This window comes from Ambystoma mexicanum, chromosome 13, assembly GCF_040938575.1.
Source record: "Ambystoma mexicanum isolate Mex_15411 chromosome 13, UKY_AmexF1_1, whole genome shotgun sequence".
NCBI lineage: Eukaryota > Metazoa > Chordata > Amphibia > Caudata > Ambystomatidae > Ambystoma > Ambystoma mexicanum.
The window spans coordinates 356,856,135-356,875,645 of NC_090938.1; the positions used below are offsets into that span (position 1 = coordinate 356,856,135).

The 19,511-nt window shown below is 43.3% G+C and overlaps 16 non-coding genes across 16 annotated transcripts; 5 read left to right on the forward strand and 11 right to left on the reverse strand.

Moving 5' to 3' along the window:
* Positions 1–772: 772 nt before the first annotated feature.
* On the reverse strand, positions 773–854 carry TRNAS-GCU (transfer RNA serine (anticodon GCU)). Its single transcript has one exon. It is a non-coding gene; the product is annotated as a tRNA-Ser (tRNA).
* A 687-nt stretch (positions 855–1,541) lies between these two features.
* Positions 1,542–1,613, reverse strand: TRNAT-UGU (transfer RNA threonine (anticodon UGU)). Its single transcript has one exon. It is a non-coding gene; the product is annotated as a tRNA-Thr (tRNA).
* A 1,022-nt stretch (positions 1,614–2,635) lies between these two features.
* Positions 2,636–2,730, forward strand: TRNAI-UAU (transfer RNA isoleucine (anticodon UAU)). The gene is made up of 2 exons: positions 2,636–2,673; positions 2,695–2,730. It is a non-coding gene; the product is annotated as a tRNA-Ile (tRNA).
* Positions 2,731–4,217: 1,487 nt separating this feature from the next.
* TRNAT-CGU (transfer RNA threonine (anticodon CGU)) lies at positions 4,218–4,289 on the reverse strand. Its single transcript has one exon. It is a non-coding gene; the product is annotated as a tRNA-Thr (tRNA).
* A 546-nt stretch (positions 4,290–4,835) lies between these two features.
* TRNAS-GCU (transfer RNA serine (anticodon GCU)) lies at positions 4,836–4,917 on the reverse strand. The gene has a single exon. It is a non-coding gene; the product is annotated as a tRNA-Ser (tRNA).
* Positions 4,918–5,604: 687 nt separating this feature from the next.
* On the reverse strand, positions 5,605–5,676 carry TRNAT-UGU (transfer RNA threonine (anticodon UGU)). The gene has a single exon. It is a non-coding gene; the product is annotated as a tRNA-Thr (tRNA).
* A 1,022-nt stretch (positions 5,677–6,698) lies between these two features.
* Positions 6,699–6,793, forward strand: TRNAI-UAU (transfer RNA isoleucine (anticodon UAU)). The gene is made up of 2 exons: positions 6,699–6,736; positions 6,758–6,793. It is a non-coding gene; the product is annotated as a tRNA-Ile (tRNA).
* A 2,104-nt stretch (positions 6,794–8,897) lies between these two features.
* TRNAS-GCU (transfer RNA serine (anticodon GCU)) lies at positions 8,898–8,979 on the reverse strand. The gene has a single exon. It is a non-coding gene; the product is annotated as a tRNA-Ser (tRNA).
* A 686-nt stretch (positions 8,980–9,665) lies between these two features.
* On the reverse strand, positions 9,666–9,737 carry TRNAT-UGU (transfer RNA threonine (anticodon UGU)). The gene has a single exon. It is a non-coding gene; the product is annotated as a tRNA-Thr (tRNA).
* Positions 9,738–10,759: 1,022 nt separating this feature from the next.
* Positions 10,760–10,854, forward strand: TRNAI-UAU (transfer RNA isoleucine (anticodon UAU)). Its single transcript has 2 exons — positions 10,760–10,797; positions 10,819–10,854. It is a non-coding gene; the product is annotated as a tRNA-Ile (tRNA).
* Positions 10,855–12,954: 2,100 nt separating this feature from the next.
* Positions 12,955–13,036, reverse strand: TRNAS-GCU (transfer RNA serine (anticodon GCU)). The gene has a single exon. It is a non-coding gene; the product is annotated as a tRNA-Ser (tRNA).
* Positions 13,037–13,723: 687 nt separating this feature from the next.
* TRNAT-UGU (transfer RNA threonine (anticodon UGU)) lies at positions 13,724–13,795 on the reverse strand. Its single transcript has one exon. It is a non-coding gene; the product is annotated as a tRNA-Thr (tRNA).
* Positions 13,796–14,817: 1,022 nt separating this feature from the next.
* Positions 14,818–14,912, forward strand: TRNAI-UAU (transfer RNA isoleucine (anticodon UAU)). The gene is made up of 2 exons: positions 14,818–14,855; positions 14,877–14,912. It is a non-coding gene; the product is annotated as a tRNA-Ile (tRNA).
* Positions 14,913–17,016: 2,104 nt separating this feature from the next.
* Positions 17,017–17,098, reverse strand: TRNAS-GCU (transfer RNA serine (anticodon GCU)). Its single transcript has one exon. It is a non-coding gene; the product is annotated as a tRNA-Ser (tRNA).
* Positions 17,099–17,785: 687 nt separating this feature from the next.
* Positions 17,786–17,857, reverse strand: TRNAT-UGU (transfer RNA threonine (anticodon UGU)). Its single transcript has one exon. It is a non-coding gene; the product is annotated as a tRNA-Thr (tRNA).
* Positions 17,858–18,878: 1,021 nt separating this feature from the next.
* On the forward strand, positions 18,879–18,973 carry TRNAI-UAU (transfer RNA isoleucine (anticodon UAU)). The gene is made up of 2 exons: positions 18,879–18,916; positions 18,938–18,973. It is a non-coding gene; the product is annotated as a tRNA-Ile (tRNA).
* Positions 18,974–19,511: the final 538 nt, after the last annotated feature.

Here is a 19,511-nt window from a genome sequence, read left to right on the forward strand (position 1 = left end):
TCTTTGCCTGAAAACATTAGGCCTTCCTCTCGAACTCTATTTCACTCCTTCTGTGGAAGACTTCAATTATGAGGATGCATCCCGTCATAAAAGGTTCTCTGTAGATGGTGCAACTCTGGCTTCTCTTCCCCGTGCTTTTTGAAAATAATCCGCCCGAGGCCCTGATGAGGTTTGAACTCATGACCCCTGGTTTACGACCAGTGCTCTGCCACTGAGCTACAAGGCCACCTGCTGCTTGCTCACAGCCAACAACAGAAAGTGCAAAGAAATCATGGGTTTTACCTAGGTAGATCTCCAGGTATATGAATTTCTGGTTGTGTAAAAATGGCTGTATATCTCTGCATGTGTTCAGTACGTCATCATACATCTGATTTGCGAAAGCGTGTGTGCTTATGTTGGTGATACATTGTCGGTATGCGTTTGAGTATGTACTTTTACGGGTATGTATGTATTGAGTAGGATGCTGAACAGGTTCATGAGTTTAGATAGCAGGTCAGAATGATGGCAAAAGGAACATGTAAAAGGCAGACAACTAAAAGAAAAAAGAATTTGGGATGTAAGCTTGGGAATTTACTAACTGCGCTGATTTTGGCTCCTATAATAGTAAAGAATGGAAACCTACGAGGAAAGTCTTTGACTAATTTCATTCTCCGCCTGCACCAATGAACTTATTTTTACATCTCTATTTCCATATCTGTACTCATTCCTGTCTTTCACAGGGAGGTTGAAAGACTTTGGTCTATGTTTAAATGCAGACTATAAAGAAAAAATACGACGAAGGTGGGATTCGAACCCACGCGTGCAGAGCACAATGGATTAGCAGTCCATCGCCTTAACCACTCGGCCACCACGTCTGTTTGGGAACGGTGCTCGAGTCCCATGCTTAAAGAAGAGATAAAACAATGGTGGTGCAAAGTCAGTGAAAAATAGATCATGTTTGTCATAGTAGAAACAAGATCGTTGACTCGTTCTTCCTTACCCGGCCATTGATAGATAAACACATCAAGTTGAAGTTCAGAAAAATATAACAAGAGCTCCTGGAGGGTTCACAACACTAATCCAGAGGAAGGTGCTTGAGCTTCCCTATGGCACACCATTAGTAGTAAAACCAGCATAACGCAAGCTCCAGTTTCCCAGTGTTTGGCATCATTCAACGTTTCCAGCCAAGATCAAAGTTCAGATGCTGCTGCTTCCTGTGATGTCATTGAATTTAAATAGTGAGTGATGGCAATAACCCTTTTCCAATTAAATTTTGCCACATCAACGTCCCTGAAAATAGAGAAAGGCGTGCAACCCAGAACCGCTGTACTGTTCAATAGAGTAAGGGCTTCACCGTGATCATCTGCATCTGTCATCACAAGATTATCAAGGTCTTTTTCTTGAAGAAATTAGGTCCAGAAAGCCGACCTTCCCCACAGACTATTCAGACACCTTGCGCTTGTGGCTTTGTTATAGGCCCGAATCCATTGGTAAAAGGTTGCACAGGTACAATGTGCAATATCAGTTCCTATTCAACAATGTTCAAGAAAATTACCATTTGGAGGCCCTGATGAGGATCGAACTCACGACCCCTGGTTTACAAGACCAGTGCTCTGCCACTGAGCTACAGAGCCCCTCAGGTTATGACGCATAACAGCAACACAACGAGCACACAACATGATGTTTACTGGGTAGACATATTTGAAGGGTGTGTGAGAATGTATGTATATGATTGTGATTTGACCTGTTTTTTTCTGGCCGATTTTTTGAGGAGCAGCTAATTTGTGCGTATTCCGTGCAATTTTAGGGTGACTAATGAGGAGATGTGATGCGTGAAAGTTGAAAAAAACATGTACATGGCAGCAGAGAGACAATATGGATATTACCTTTGCTTTTTTAAATTTCTATCCGGATTCTGGCTCAAAGGGTAGTCAAGCACAGCAGATTGCATTCCTGCCAGTAACACGACAACCTTGTTTGTGTCCTTCTTAATCAACTAACATGCATATTTTCACTTTTGTCTGTATGTTCTTTGAAAGCCAATGGCAATGGTGCTTAGAGCAATGCAGATGTTTAAAAAAGATTTCAAAAGTTAAAATCGACAAAGGTGGGATTCGAAACCACGCGTGTACAGCAGATTAGCAGTCCATCGCCTTAACCACTCGGCCACCTCGTCTACAGGGATTATGTTAGGCATTCAAGTCTTTACAGGTAATAACACAAACATCTTCAAAATAGAACCACAATGCGTTCCTTGTTGAGGTACATCCAGCCGTTTGCAGGAAAACTGCCTCACTTGCTGTTGAGAAAAATTCATCAAAGTCCTGGGGTGTTTATAGGCATCGCCAAGATGACATTGGGAGGTGTTTCAATTGACACGTGTTGAATATGAGGAAGAGCATCATGCTGGCTCCAGTGGCACTGCCTGCAGCATGACAAAAATGTAGAAGGGACATTTGACTGCACCATTGGCTGAACATCAGTGGCAAAGTGTATATCAGGCTAAAAGGTAAGCTCCAGTGGCACAATATGGGCACTACAAGGCACCCATAATTTGGTGTCAGCTAAAAAGACAATGCCAGAGCTTGTGGGTGCTTTTGTACACTTGTGTGTGTGTTTGTGGGTGTAGTTTCATGTCGAAAACCAAAACACAGCAGCTCCAGTGGCGCAATCGGTTAGCGCGCGGTACTTATACAGCAGTACATGCAGTGAGCAATGCCGAGGTTGTGAGTTCAAGCCTCACCTGGAGCAACTTTGGAACTTTCTACTAATTCACCTCAAAACTGAATTATTGAACCAATAAATGTTCTGGACATTTTTTGGTTCACCTCAAGGTTTCCTTGATTGTCAGTTAATGTTGTATGACAGCTCCTCTGCCTTTTAGACATGGAATACTCATTGCAAGTTATTTATGGGGTGTTTGCGCTTTAAATACAGCTACAGAGGGTTTTTGAAAATAGAACAGAAAATAAAAAATGTCAACTGTTATTATACTCCATTTTCTGCTGAGCACCACTTACGGAAGACATTTGTAAAGGTAGAAAAAGGGTTAATGGAGTAGGATCCAGGAGACAATATCAACTTACAAAGAATAATGTTGTCTATTTACTGCATTATCGCCTTTGAAGCAAACCTCTGAGAATAAATACCCTTTCACTAATCAGGCAGTCACTTTGATAAAATCAAGCAGAACAAGGATGCTGATAGGAACTCGCCTCATTTGCATATGGGCTAGGGCTTCTGGGAGCCATGAGAATTAGGAGTTGAAGGTTTTGCAGATCGAGATTGCTAAAGGGCTGGGCATTTGCACAGACCTCTCCATGCCTGATTGGTGCCGAAGGTTAGTTGCAAGTGGTCCCCTGCTCACCCTACCTTACACAGGGCCATGCCCAGTTAGGCCCCTCAGGGCTAGGCCCGGCAGGGCTAAGCCCGGCGTTCGTCAGACGAAGTGCCTGGACCCCTGCTCATCATACCTCAGAATCTGGTCTAGCTATTGCAGACATGGGGAATGGTGCTTATATCCCATTGACAGCGCCCACAAGCTGCCTACTAATAGCCAATGATGTGTGAATGCGGTCAGGGTAGGAGACATATAGAACAATTGGGTGGGTTCGCTTCCGAACTGGATGCACAGGAGCAGGAGAGAATGGCTGTTGGCGATGTATGCAACTTGCTCTGCGTGAACACATCTACCGACCCCTTCCCCTACACACACGGGCACATACACACACACACACACACATAGCCATTGGAGCTATGCAGAGCTAATCAGAAAGATTGGTAATCATTAGAACATGAAAGATATGTGTTCATTTTTTATTAAACTTGTGGACTCCCGCAGAAACGGAGGGACTCACATCTCTAATTGAGGCTTGCTTACCTCTATACAAATGTGTTTGCTGGCTGTCTTTCTTCAACTGGTATGTGCGTTGTGTCTGTCTTTGTCTTTCAACACGCCTGGCACGTTTACATTATCAAAGAGATGATTGTATGGAGATGGGGAACACCCCTCCGTTGCATTGTGAACTTGAACAGTCTTTTCACCAAAGCAGCTACATGCGACATTGCAAGGTTTTTGTCAGTCTTTGCCTGAAAACATTAGGCCTTCCTCTCGAACTCTATTTCACTCCTTCTGTGGAAGACTTCAATTATGAGGATGCATCCCGTCATAAAAGGTTCTCTGTAGATGGTGCAACTCTGGCTTCTCTTCCCCGTGCTTTTTGAAAATAAACCGCCCGAGGCCCTGATGAGGTTTGAACTCATGACCCCTGGTTTACGAGACCAGTGCTCTGCCACTGAGCTACAAGGCCACCTGCTGCTTGCTCACAGCCAACAACAGAAAGTGCAAACAAACCATGGGTTTTACCTAGGTAGATCTCCAGGTATATGAATTTCTGGTTGTATAAAAATGGCTGTATATCTCTGCATGTGTTCAGTACGTCATCATACATCTGATTTGCGAAAGCGTGTGTGCTTATGTTGGTGATACATTGTCGGTATGCGTTTGAGTATGTACTTTTACGGGTATGTATGTATTGAGTAGGATGCTGAACAGGTTCATGAGTTTAGATAGCAGGTCAGAATGATGGCAAAAGGAACATGTAAAAGGCAGACAACTAAAAGAAAAAAGAATTTGGGATGTAAGCTTGGGAATTTACTAACTGCGCTGATTTTGGCTCCTATAATAGTAAAGAATGGAAACCTACGAGGAAAGTCTTTGACTAATTTCATTCTCCGCCTGCACCAATGAACTTATTTTTACATCTCTATTTCCATATCTGTACTCATTCCTGTCTTTCACAGGGAGGTTGAAAGACTTTGGTCTATGTTTAAATGCAGACTATAAAGAAAAAATACAACGAAGGTGGGATTCGAACCCACGCGTGCAGAGCACAATGGATTAGCAGTCCATCCCCTTAACCACTCGCCCACCTCGTCTGTTTGGGAACGGTGCTCGAGTCCCATGCTTAAAGAAGAGATAAAACAATGGTGGTGCAAAGTCAGTGAAAAATAGATCATGTTTGTCATAGTAGAAACAAGATCGTTGACTCGTTCTTCCTTACCCAGCCATTGATAGATAAACACATCAAGTTGAAGTTCAGAAAAATATAACAAGAGCTCCTGGAGGGTTCACAACACTAATCCAGAGGAAGGTGCTTGAGCTTCCGTATGGCACACCATTAGTAGTAAAACCAGCATAACGCAAGCTCCAGTTTCCCAGTGTTTGGCATCATTCAACGTTTCCAGCCAAGATCAAAGTTCAGATGCTGCTGCTTCCTGTGATGTCATTGAATTTAAATAGTGAGTGATGGCAATAACCCTTTTCCAATTAAATTTTGCCACATCAACGTCCCTGAAAATAGAGAAAGGCGTGCAACCCAGAACCGCTGTACTGTTCAATAGAGTAAGGGCTTCACCGTGATCATCTGCATCTGTCATCACAAGATTATCAAGGTCTTTTTCTTGAAGAAATTAGGTCCAGAAAGCCGACCTTCCCCACAGACTATTCAGACACCTTGCGCTTGTGGCTTTGTTATAGGCCCGAATCCATTGGTAAAAGGTTGCACAGGTACAATGTGCAAAATCAGTTCATATTCAACAATGTTCAAGAAAATTACCATTTGGAGGCCCTGATGAGGATCGAACTCACGACCCCTGGTTTACAAGACCAGTGCTCTGCCACTGAGCTACAGAGCCCCTCAGGTTATGACGCATAACAGCAACACAACGAGCACACAACATGATGTTTCCTGGGTAGACATATTTGAAGGGTGTGTGAGAATGTATGTATATGATTGTGATTTGACCTGTTTTTTTCTGGCCGATTTTTTGAGGAGCAGCTAATATGTGCGTATTCCGCGCAATTTTAGGGTGACTAATGAGGAGATGTGATGCGTGAAAGTTGAAAAAAACATGTACATGGCAGCAGAGAGACAATATGGATATTACCTTTGCTTTTTTAAATTTCTATCCGGATTCTGGCTCAAAGGGTAGTCAAGCACAGCAGATTGCATTCCTGCCAGTAACACGACAACCTTGTTTGTGTCCTTCTTAATCAACTAACATGCATATTTTCACTTTTGTCTGTATGTTCTTTGAAAGCCAATGGCAATGGTGCTTAGAGCAATGCAGATGTTTAAAAAAGATTTCAAAAGTTAAAATCGACAAAGGTGGGATTCGAAACCACGCGTGTACAGCAGATTAGCAGTCCATCGCCTTAACCACTCGGCCACCTCGTCTTCAGGGATTATGTTAGGCATTCAAGTCTTTACAGGTAATAACACAAACATCTTCAAAATAGAACCACAATGCGTTCCTTGTTGAGGTACATCCAGCCGTTTGCAGGAAAACTGCCTCACTTGCTGTTGAGAAAAATTCATCAAAGTCCTGGGGTGTTTATAGGCATCGCCAAGATGACATTGGGAGGTGTTTCAATTGACACGTGTTGAATATGAGGAAGAGCATCATGCTGGCTCCAGTGGCACTGCCTGCAGCATGACAAAAATGTAGAAGGGACATTTGACTGCACCATTGGCTGAACATCAGTGGCAAAGTGTATATCAGGCTAAAAGGTAAGCTCCAGTGGCACAATATGGGCACTACAAGGCACCCATAATTTGGTGTCAGCTAAAAAGACAATGCCAGAGCTTGTGGGTGCTTTTGTACACTTGTGTGTGTGTTTGTGGGTGTAGTTTCATGTCGAAAACCAAAACACAGCAGCTCCAGTGGCGCAATCGGTTAGCGTGCAGTACTTATACAGCAGTACATGCAGTGAGCAATGCCGAGGTTGTGAGTTCAAGCCTCACCTGGAGCAACTTTGGAACTTTTTACTAATTCACCTCAAAACTGAATTATTGAACCAATAAATGTTCTGGACATTTTTTGGTTCACCTCAAGGTTTCCTTGATTGTCAGTTAATGTTGTATGACAGCTCCTCTGCCTTTTAGACATGGAATACTCATTGCAAGTTATTTATGGGGTGTTTGCGCTTTAAATACAGCTACGGAGGGTTTTTGAAAATAGAACAGAAAATAAAAAATGTCAACTGTTATTATACTCCATTTTCTGCTGAGCACCACTTACGGAAGACATTTGTAAAGGTAGAAAAAGGGTTACTGGAGTAGGATCCAGGAGACAATATCAACTTACAAAGAATAATGTTGTCTATTTACTGCATTATCGCCTTTGAAGCAAACCTCTGAGAATAAATACCCTTTCACTAATCAGGCAGTCACTTTGATAAAATCAAGCAGAACAAGGATGCTGATAGGAACTCGCCTCATTTGCATATGGGCTAGGGCTTCTGGGAGCCATGAGAATTAGGAGTTGAAGGTTTTGCAGATCGAGATTGCTAAAGGGCTGGGCATTTGCACAGACCTCTCCATGCCTGATTGGTGCCGAAGGTTAGTTGCATGTGGTCCCCTGCTCACCCTACCTTACACAGGGCCATGCCCAGTTAGGCCCCTCAGGGCTAGGCCCGGCAGGGCTAAGCCCGGCGTTCGTCAGGCGAAGTGCCTGGACCCCTGCTCATCATACCTCAGAATCTGGTCTAGCTATTGCAGACATGGGGAATGGTGCTTATATCCCATTGACAGCGCCCACAAGCTGCATACTAATAGCCAATGATGTGTGAATGCGGTCAGGGTAGCAGACATATAGAACAATTGGGTGGGTTCGCTTCCGAACTGGATGCACAGGAGCAGGAGAGAATGGCTGTTGGCGATGTATGCAACTTGCTCTGCGTGAACACATCTACCGACACCTTCCCCTACACACACGGGCACATACACACACACACACACACATAGCCATTGGAGCTATGCAGAGCTAATCAGAAAGATTGGTAATCATTAGAACATGAAAGATATGTGTTCATTTTTTATTAAACTTGTGGACTCCCGCAGAAACGGAGGGACTCACATCTCTAATTGAGGCTTGCTTACCTCTATACAAATGTGTTTGCTGGCTGTCTTTCTTCAACTGGTATGTGCGGTTGTGTCTGTCTTTGTCTTTCAACACGCCTGGCACGTTTACATTATCAAAGAGATGATTGTATGGAGATGGGGAACACCCCTCCGTTGCATTGTGAACTTGAACAGTCTTTTCACCAAAGCAGCTACATGCGACATTGCAAGGTTTTTGTCAGTCTTTGCCTGAAAACATTAGGCCTTCCTCTCGAACTCTATTTCACTCCTTCTGTGGAAGACTTCAATTATGAGGATGCATCCCGTCATAAAAGGTTCTCTGTAGATGGTGCAACTCTGGCTTCTCTTCCCCGTGCTTTTTGAAAATAATCCGCCCGAGGCCCTGATGAGGTTTGAACTCATGACCCCTGGTTTACGACCAGTGCTCTGCCACTGAGCTACAAGGCCACCTGCTGCTTGCTCACAGCCAACAACAGAAAGTGCGAAGAAACCATGGGTTTTACCTAGGTAGATCTCCAGGTATATGAATTTCTGGTTGTGTAAAAATGGCTGTATATCTCTGCATGTGTTCAGTACGTCATCATACATCTGATTTGCGAAAGCGTGTGTGCTTATGTTGGTGATACATTGTCGGTATGCGTTTGAGTATGTACTTTTACGGGTATGTATGTATTGAGTAGGATGCTGAACAGGTTCATGAGTTTAGATAGCAGGTCAGAATGATGGCAAAAGGAACATGTAAAAGGCAGACAACTAAAAGAAAAAAGAATTTGGGATGTAAGCTTGGGAATTTACTAACTGCGCTGATTTTGGCTCCTATAATAGTAAAGAATGGAAACCTACGAGGAAAGTCTTTGACTAATTTCATTCTCCGCCTGCACCAATGAACTTATTTTTACATCTCTATTTCCATATCTGTACTCATTCCTGTCTTTCACAGGGAGGTTGAAAGACTTTGGTCTATGTTTAAATGCAGACTATAAAGAAAAAATACAACGAAGGTGGGATTCGAACCCACGCTTGCAGAGCACAATGGATTAGCAGTCCATCGCCTTAACCACTCGGCCACCTCGTCTGTTTGGGAACGGTCTCGAGTCCCATGCTTAAAGAAGAGATAAAACAATGGTGGTGCAAAGTCAGTGAAAAATAGATCATGTTTGTCATAGTAGAAACAAGATCGTTGACTCGTTCTTCCTTACCCGGCCATTGATAGATAAACACATCAAGTTGAAGTTCAGAAAAATATAACAAGAGCTCCTGGAGGGTTCACAACACTAATCCAGAGGAAGGTGCTTGAGCTTCCGTATGGCACACCATTAGTAGTAAAACCAGCATAACGCAAGCTCCAGTTTCCCAGTGTTTGGCATCATTCAACGTTTCCAGCCAAGATCAAAGTTCAGATGCTGCTGCTTCCTGTGATGTCATTGAATTTAAATAGTGAGTGATGGCAATAACCCTTTTCCAATTAAATTTTGCCACATCAACGTCCCTGAAAATAGAGAAAGGCGTGCAACCCAGAACCGCTGTAATGTTCAATAGAGTAAGGGCTTCACCGTGATCATCTGCATCTGTCATCACAAGATTATCAAGGTCTTTTTCTTGAAGAAATTAGGTCCAGAAAGCCGACCTTCCCCACAGACTATTCAGACACCTTGCGCTTGTGGCTTTGTTATAGGCCCGAATCCATTGGTAAAAGGTTGCACAGGTACAATGTGCAATATCAGTTCCTATTCAACAATGTTCAAGAAAATTACCATTTGGAGGCCCTGATGAGGATCGAACTCACGACCCCTGGTTTACAAGACCAGTGCTCTGCCACTGAGCTACAGAGCCCCTCAGGTTATGACGCATAACAGCAACACAACGAGCACACAACATGATGTTTACTGGGTAGACATATTTGAAGGGTGTGTGAGAATGTATGTATATGATTGTGATTTGACCTGTTTTTTTCTGGCCGATTTTTTGAGGAGCAGCTAATTTGTGCGTATTCCGCGCAATTTTAGGGTGACTAATGAGGAGATGTGATGCGTGAAAGTTGAAAAAAACATGTACATGGCAGCAGAGAGACAATATGGATATTACCTTTGCTTTTTTAAATTTCTATCCGGATTCTGGCTCAAAGGGTAGTCAAGCACAGCAGATTGCATTCCTGCCAGTAACACGACAACCTTGTTTGTGTCCTTCTTAATCAACTAACATGCATATTTTCACTTTTGTCTGTATGTTCTTTGAAAGCCAATGGCAATGGTGCTTAGAGCAATGCAGATGTTTAAAAAAGATTTCAAAAGTTAAAATCGACAAAGGTGGGATTCGAAACCACGCGTGTACAGCAGATTAGCAGTCCATCGCCTTAACCACTCGGCCACCTCGTCTACAGGGATTATGTTAGGCATTCAAGTCTTTACAGGTAATAACACAAACATCTTCAAAATAGAACCACAATGCGTTCCTTGTTGAGGTACATCCAGCCGTTTGCAGGAAAACTGCCTCACTTGCTGTTGAGAAAAATTCATCAAAGTCCTGGGGTGTTTATAGGCATCGCCAAGATGACATTGGGAGGTGTTTCAATTGACACGTGTTGAATATGAGGAAGAGCATCATGCTGGCTCCAGTGGCACTGCCTGCAGCATGACAAAAATGTAGAAGGGACATTTGACTGCACCATTGGCTGAACATCAGTGGCAAAGTGTATATCAGGCTAAAAGGTAAGCTCCAGTGGCACAATATGGGCACTACAAGGCACCCATAATTTGGTGTCAGCTAAAAAGACAATGCCAGAGCTTGTGGGTGCTTTTGTACACTTGTGTGTGTGTTTGTGGGTGTAGTTTCATGTCGAAAACCAAAACACAGCAGCTCCAGTGGCGCAATCGGTTAGCGCGCGGTACTTATACAGCAGTACATGCAGTGAGCAATGCCGAGGTTGTGAGTTCAAGCCTCACCTGGAGCAACTTTGGAACTTTTTACTAATTCACCTCAAAACTGAATTATTGAACCAATAAATGTTCTGGACATTTTTTGGTTCACCTCAAGGTTTCCTTGATTGTCAGTTAATGTTGTATGACAGCTCCTCTGCCTTTTAGACATGGAATACTCATTGCAAGTTATTTATGGGGTGTTTGCGCTTTAAATACAGCTACGGAGGGTTTTTGAAAATAGAACAGAAAATAAAAAATGTCAACTGTTATTATACTCCATTTTCTGCTGAGCACCACTTACGGAAGACATTTGTAAAGGTAGAAAAAGGGTTACTGGAGTAGGATCCAGGAGACAATATCAACTTACAAAGAATAATGTTGTCTATTTACTGCATTATCGCCTTTGAAGCAAACCTCTGAGAATAAATACCCTTTCACTAATCAGGCAGTCACTTTGATAAAATCAAGCAGAACAAGGATGCTGATAGGAACTCGCCTCATTTGCATATGGGCTAGGGCTTCTGGGAGCCATGAGAATTAGGAGTTGAAGGTTTTGCAGATCGAGATTGCTAAAGGGCTGGGCATTTGCACAGACCTCTCAATGCCTGATTGGTGCCGAAGGTTAGTTGCAAGTGGTCCCCTGCTCACCCTACCTTACACAGGGCCATGGCCAGTTAGGCCCCTCAGGGCTAGGCCCGGCAGGGCTAAGCCCGGCGTTCGTCAGGCGAAGTGCCTGGACCCCTGCTCATCATACCTCAGAATCTGGTCTAGCTATTGCAGACATGGGGAATGGTGCTTATATCCCATTGACAGCGCCCACAAGCTGCATACTAATAGCCAATGATGTGTGAATGCGGTCAGGGTAGCAGACATATAGAACAATTGGGTGGGTTCGCTTCCGAACTGGATGCACAGGAGCAGGAAAGAATGGCTGTTGGCGATGTATGCAACTTGCTCTGCGTGAACACATCTACCGACCCCTTCCCCTACACACACGGGCACATACACACACACACACATAGCCATTGGAGCTATGCAGAGCTAATCAGAAAGATTGGTAATCATTAGAACATGAAAGATATGTGTTCATTTTTTATTAAACTTGTGGACTCCCGCAGAAACGGAGGGACTCACATCTCTAATTGAGGCTTGCTTACCTCTATACAAATGTGTTTGCTGGCTGTCTTTCTTCAACTGGTATGTGCGGTTGTGTCTGTCTTTGTCTTTCAACACGCCTGGCACGTTTACATTATCAAAGAGATGATTGTATGGAGATGGGGAACACCCCTCCGTTGCATTGTGAACTTGAACAGTCTTTTCACCAAAGCAGCTACATGCGACATTGCAAGGTTTTTGTCAGTCTTTGCCTGAAAACATTAGGCCTTCCTCTCGAACTCTATTTCACTCCTTCTGTGGAAGACTTCAATTATGAGGATGCATCCCGTCATAAAAGGTTCTCTGTAGATGGTGCAACTCTGGCTTCTCTTCCCCGTGCTTTTTGAAAATAATCCGCCCGAGGCCCTGATGAGGTTTGAACTCATGACCCCTGGTTTACGACCAGTGCTCTGCCACTGAGCTACAAGGCCACCGGCTGCTTGCTCACAGCCAACAACAGAAAGTGCAAAGAAACCATGGGTTTTACCTAGGTAGATCTCCAGGTATATGAATTTCTGGTTGTGTAAAAATGGCTGTATATCTCTGCATGTGTTCAGTACGTCATCATACATCTGATTTGCGAAAGCGTGTGTGCTTATGTTGGTGATACATTGTCGGTATGCGTTTGAGTATGTACTTTTACGGGTATGTATGTATTGAGTAGGATGCTGAACAGGTTCATGAGTTTAGATAGCAGGTCAGAATGATGGCAAAAGGAACATGTAAAAGGCAGACAACTAAAAGAAAAAAGAATTTGGGATGTAAGCTTGGGAATTTACTAACTGCGCTGATTTTGGCTCCTATAATAGTAAAGAATGGAAACCTACGAGGAAAGTCTTTGACTAATTTCATTCTCCGCCTGCACCAATGAACTTATTTTTACATATCTATTTCCATATCTGTACTCATTCCTGTCTTTCACAGGGAGGTTGAAAGACTTTGGTCTATGTTTAAATGCAGACTATAAAGAAAAAATACGACGAAGGTGGGATTCGAACCCACGCATGCAGAGCACAATGGATTAGCAGTCCATCGCCTTAACCACTCGGCCACCTCGTCTGTTTGGGAACGGTGCTCGAGTCCCATGCTTAAAGAAGAGATAAAACAATGGTGGTGCAAAGTCAGTGAAAAATAGATCATGTTTGTCATAGTAGAAACAAGATCGTTGACTCGTTCTTCCTTACCCGGCCATTGATAGATAAACACATCAAGTTGAAGTTCAGAAAAATATAACAAGAGCTCCTGGAGGGTTCACAACACTAATCCAGAGGAAGGTGCTTGAGCTTCCGTATGGCACACCATTAGTAGTAAAACCAGCATAACGCAAGCTCCAGTTTCCCAGTGTTTGGCATCATTCAACGTTTCCAGCCAAGATCAAAGTTCAGATGCTGCTGCTTCCTGTGATGTCATTGAATTTAAATAGTGAGTGATGGCAATAACCCTTTTCCAATTAAATTTTGCCACATCAACGTCCCTGAAAATAGAGAAAGGCGTGCAACCCAGAACCGCTGTACTGTTCAATAGAGTAAGGGCTTCACCGTGATCATCTGCATCTGTCATCACAAGATTATCAAGGTCTTTTTCTTGAAGAAATTAGGTCCAGAAAGCCGACCTTCCCCACAGACTATTCAGACACCTTGCGCTTGTGGCTTTGTTATAGGCCCGAATCCATTGGTAAAAGGTTGCACAGGTACAATGTGCAATATCAGTTCCTATTCAACAATGTTCAAGAAAATTACCATTTGGAGGCCCTGATGAGGATCGAACTCACGACCCCTGGTTTACAAGACCAGTGCTCTGCCACTGAGCTACAGAGCCCCTCAGGTTATGACGCATAACAGCAACACAACGAGCACACAACATGATGTTTACTGGGTAGACATATTTGAAGGGTGTGTGAGAATGTATGTATATGATTGTGATTTGATCTGTTTTTTTCTGGCCGATTTTTTGAGGAGCAGCTAATTTGTGCGTATTCCGCGCAATTTTAGGGTGACTAATGAGGAGATGTGATGCGTGAAAGTTGAAAAAAACATGTACATGGCAGCAGAGAGACGATATGGATATTACCTTTGCTTTTTTAAATTTCTATCCGGATTCTGGCTCAAAGGGTAGTCAAGCACAGCAGATTGCATTCCTGCCAGTAACACGACAACCTTGTTTGTGTCCTTCTTAATCAACTAACATGCATATTTTCACTTTTGTCTGTATGTTCTTTGAAAGCCAATGGCAATGGTGCTTAGAGCAATGCAGATGTTTAAAAAAGATTTCAAAAGTTAAAATCGACAAAGGTGGGATTCGAAACCACGCGTGTACAGCAGATTAGCAGTCCATCGCCTTAACCACTCGGCCACCTCGTCTACAGGGATTATGTTAGGCATTCAAGTCTTTACAGGTAATAACACAAACATCTTCAAAATAGAACCACAATGCGTTCCTTGTTGAGGTACATCCAGCCGTTTGCAGGAAAACTGCCTCACTTGCTGTTGAGAAAAATTCATCAAAGTCCTGGGGTGTTTATAGGCATCGCCAAGATGACATTGGGAGGTGTTTCAATTGACACGTGTTGAATATGAGGAAGAGCATCATGCTGGCTCCAGTGGCACTGCCTGCAGCATGACAAAAATGTAGAAGGGACATTTGACTGCACCATTGGCTGAACATCAGTGGCAAAGTGTATATCAGGCTAAAAGGTAAGCTCCAGTGGCACAATATGGGCACTACAAGGCACCCATAATTTGGTGTCAGCTAAAAAGGCAATGCCAGAGCTTGTGGGTGCTTTTGTACACTTGTGTGTGTGTTTGTGGGTGTAGTTTCATGTCGAAAACCAAAACACAGCAGCTCCAGTGGCGCAATCGGTTAGCGTGCGGTACTTATACAGCAGTACATGCAGTGAGCAATGCCGAGGTTGTGAGTTCAAGCCTCACCTGGAGCAACTTTGGAACTTTTTACTAATTCACCTCAAAACTGAATTATTGAACCAATAAATGTTCTGGACATTTTTTGGTTCACCTCAAGGTTTCCTTGATTGTCAGTTAATGTTGTATGACAGCTCCTCTGCCTTTTAGACATGGAATACTCATTGCAAGTTATTTATGGGGTGTTTGCGCTTTAAATACAGCTACGGAGGGTTTTTGAAAATAGAACAGAAAATAAAAAATGTCAACTGTTATTATACTCCATTTTCTGCTGAGCACCACTTACGGAAGACATTTGTAAAGGTAGAAAAAGTGTTACTGGAGTAGGATCCAGGAGACAATATCAACTTACAAAGAATAATGTTGTCTATTTACTGCATTATCGCCTTTGAAGCAAACCTCTGAGAATAAATACCCTTTCACTAATCAGGCAGTCACTTTGATAAAATCAAGCAGAACAAGGATGCTGATAGGAACTCGCCTCATTTGCATATGGGCTAGGGCTTCTGGGAGCCATGAGAATTAGGAGTTGAAGGTTTTGCAGATCGAGATTGCTAAAGGGCTGGGCATTTGCACAGACCTCTCCATGCCTGATTGGTGCCGAAGGTTAGTTGCAAGTGGTCCCCTGCTCACCCTACCTTACACAGGGCCATGCCCAGTTAGGCCCCTCAGGGCTAGGCCCGGCAGGGCTAAGCCCGGCGTTCGTCAGGCGAAGTGCCTGGACCCCTGCTCATCATACCTCAGAATCTGGTCTAGCTATTGCAGACATGGGGAATGGTGCTTATATCCCATTGACAGCGCCCACAAGCTGCATACTAATAGCCAATGATGTGTGAATGCGGTCAGGCTAGCAGACATATAGAACAATTGGGTGGGTTCGCTTCCGAACTGGATGCACAGGAGCAGGAGAGAATGGCTGTTGGCGATGTATGCAACTTGCTCTGCGTGAACACATCTACCGACCCCTTCCCCTACACACACGGGCACATACACACACACACACACACATAGCCATTGGAGCTATGCAGAGCTAATCAGAAAGATTGGTAATCATTAGAACATGAAAGATATGTGTTCATTTTTTATTAAACTTGTGGACTCCCGCAGAAACGGAGGGACTCACATCTCTTATTGAGGCTTGCTTACCTCTATACAAATGTGTTTGCTGGCTGTCTTTCTTCAACTGGTATGTGCGGTTGTGTCTGTCTTTGTCTTTCAACACGCCTGGCACGTTTACATTATCAAAGAGATGATTGTATGGAGATGGGGAACACCCCTCCGTTGCATTGTGAACTTGAACAGTCTTTTCACCAAAGCAGCTACATGCGACATTGCAAGGTTTTTGTCAGTCTTTGCCTGAAAACATTAGGCCTTCCTCTCGAACTCTATTTCACTCCTTCTGTGGAAGACTTCAATTATGAGGATGCATCCCGTCATAAAAGGTTCTCTGTAGATGGTGCAACTCTGGCTTCTCTTCCCCGTGCTTTTTGAAAATAATCCGCCCGAGGCCCTGATGAGGTTTGAACTCATGACCCCTGGTTTACGACCAGTGCTCTGCCACTGAGCTACAAGGCCACCTGCTGCTTGCTCACAGCCAACAACAGAAAGTGCGACGAAACCATGGGTTTTACCTAGGTAGATCTCCAGGTATATGAATTTCTGGTTGTGTAAAAATGGCTGCATATCTCTGCATGTGTTCAGTACGTCATCATACTTCTGATTTGCGAAAGCGTGTGTGCTTATGTTGGTGATACATTGTCGGTATGCGTTTGAGTATGTACTTTTACGGGTATGTATGTATTGAGTAGGATGCTGAACAGGTTCATGAGTTTAGATAGCAGGTCAGAATGATGGCAAAAGGAACATGTAAAAGGCAGACAACTAAAAGAAAAAAGAATTTGGGATGTAAGCTTGGGAATTTACTAACTGCGCTGATTTTGGCTCCTATAATAGTAAAGAATGGAAACCTACGAGGAAAGTCTTTGACTAATTTCATTCTCCGCCTGCACCAATGAACTTATTTTTACATCTCTATTTCCATATCTGTACTCATTCCTGTCTTTCACAGGGAGGTTGAAAGACTTTGGTCTATGTTTAAATGCAGACTATAAAGAAAAAAAACGACGAAGGTGGGATTCGAACCCACGCGTGCAGAGCACAATGGATTAGCAGTCCATCGCCTTAACCACTCGGCCACCTCGTCTGTTTGGGAACGGTGCTCGAGTCCCATGCTTAAAGAAGAGATAAAACAATGGTGGTGCAAAGTCAGTGAAAAATAGATCATGTTTGTCATAGTAGAAACAAGATCGTTGACTCGTTCTTCCTTACCCGGCCATTGATAGATAAACACATCAAGTTGAAGTTCAGAAAAATATAACAAGAGCTCCTGGAGGGTTCACAACACTAATCCAGAGGAAGGTGCTTGAGCTTCCGTATGGCACACCATTAGTAGTAAAACCAGCATAACGCAAGCTCCAGTTTCCCAGTGTTTGGCATCATTCAACGTTTCCAGCCAAGATCAAAGTTCAGATGCTGCTGCTTCCTGTGATGTCATTGAATTTAAATAGTGAGTGATGGCAATAACCCTTTTCCAATTAAATTTTGACACATCAACGTCCCTGAAAATAGAGAAAGCCGTGCAACCCAGAACCGCTGTACTGTTCAATAGAGTAAGGGCTTCACCGTGATCATCTGCATCTGTCATCACAAGATTATCAAGCTCTTTTTCTTGAAGAAATTAGGTCCAGAAAGCCGACCTTCCCCACAGACTATTCAGACACCTTGCGCTTGTGGCTTTGTTATAGGCCCGAATCCATTGGTAAAAGGTTGCACAGGTACAATGTGCAATATCAGTTCCTATTCAACAATGTTTAAGAAAATTACCATTTGGAGGCCCTGATGAGGATCGAACTCACGACCCCTGGTTTACAAGACCAGTGCTCTGCCACTGAGCTACAGAGCCTCTCAGGTTATGACGCATAACAGCAACAGAACGAGCACACAACATGATGTTTACTGGGTAGACATATTTGAAGGGTGTGTGAGAATCTATGTATATGATTGTGATTTGACCTGTTTTTTTCTGGCCGATTTTTTGAGGAGCAGCTAATTTGTGCGTATTCCGCGCAATTTTAGGGTGACTAATGAGGAGATGTGATGCGTGAAAGTTGAAAAAAACATGTACATGGCAGCAGAGAGACAATATGGATATTACCTTTGCTTTTTTAAATTTCTATCCGGATTCTGGCTCAAAGGGTAGTCAAGCACAGCAGATTGCATTCCTGCCAGTAACACGACAACCTTGTTTGTGTCCTTCTTAATCAACTAACATGCATATTTTCACTTTTGTCTGTATGTTCTTTGAAAGCCAATGGCAATGGTGCTTAGAGCAATGCAGATGTTTAAAAAAGATTTCAAAAGTTAAAATCGACAAAGGTGGGATTCGAAACCACGCGTGTACAGCAGATTAGCAGTCCATCGCCTTAACCACTCGGCCACCTCGTCTACAGGGATTATGTTAGGCATTCAAGTCTTTACAGGTAATAACACAAACATCTTCAAAATAGAACCACAATGCGTTCCTTGTTGAGGTACATCCAGCCGTTTGCAGGAAAACTGCCTCACTTGCTGTTGAGAAAAATTCATCAAAGTCCTGGGGTGTTTATAGGCATCGCCAAGATGACATTGGGAGGTGTTTCAATTGACACGTGTTGAATATGAGGAATGCATCATGCTGGCTCCAGTGGCACTGCCTGCAGCATGACAAAAATGTAGAAGGGACATTTGACTGCACCATTGGCTGAACATCAGTGGCAAAGTGTATATCAGGCTAAAAGGTAAGCTCCAGTGGCACAATATGGGCACTACAAGGCACCCATAATTTGGTGTCAGCTAAAAAGACAATGCCAGAGCTTGTGGGTGCTTTTGTACACTTGTGTGTGTGTTTGTGGGTGTAGTTTCATGTCGAAAACCAAAACACAGCAGCTCCAGTGGCGCAATCGGTTAGCGCGCGGTACTTATACAGCAGTACATGCAGTGAGCAATGCCGAGGTTGTGAGTTCAAGCCTCACCTGGAGCAACTTTGGAACTTTTTACTAATTCACCTCAAAACTGAATTATTGAACCAATAAATGTTCTGGACATTTTTTGGTTCACCTCAAGGTTTCCTTGATTGTCAGTTAATGTTGTATGACAGCTCCTCTGCCTTTTAGACATGGAATACTCATTGCAAGTTATTTATGGGGTGTTTGCGCTTTAAATACAGCTACGGAGGGTTTTTGAAAATAGAACAGAAAATAAAAAATGTCAACTGTTATTATACTCCATTTTCTGCTGAGCACCACTTACGGAAGACATTTATAAAGGTAGAAAAAGGGTTACTGGAGTAGGATCCAGGAGACAATATCAACTTACAAAGAATAATGTTGTCTATTTACTGCATTATCGCCTTTGAAGCAAACCTCTGAGAATAAATACCCTTTCACTAATCAGGCAGTCACTTTGATAAAATCAAGCAGAACAAGGATGCTGATAGGAACTCGCCTCATTTGCATATGGGCTAGGGCTTCTGGGAGCCATGAGAATTAGGAGTTGAAGGTTTTGCAGATCGAGATTGC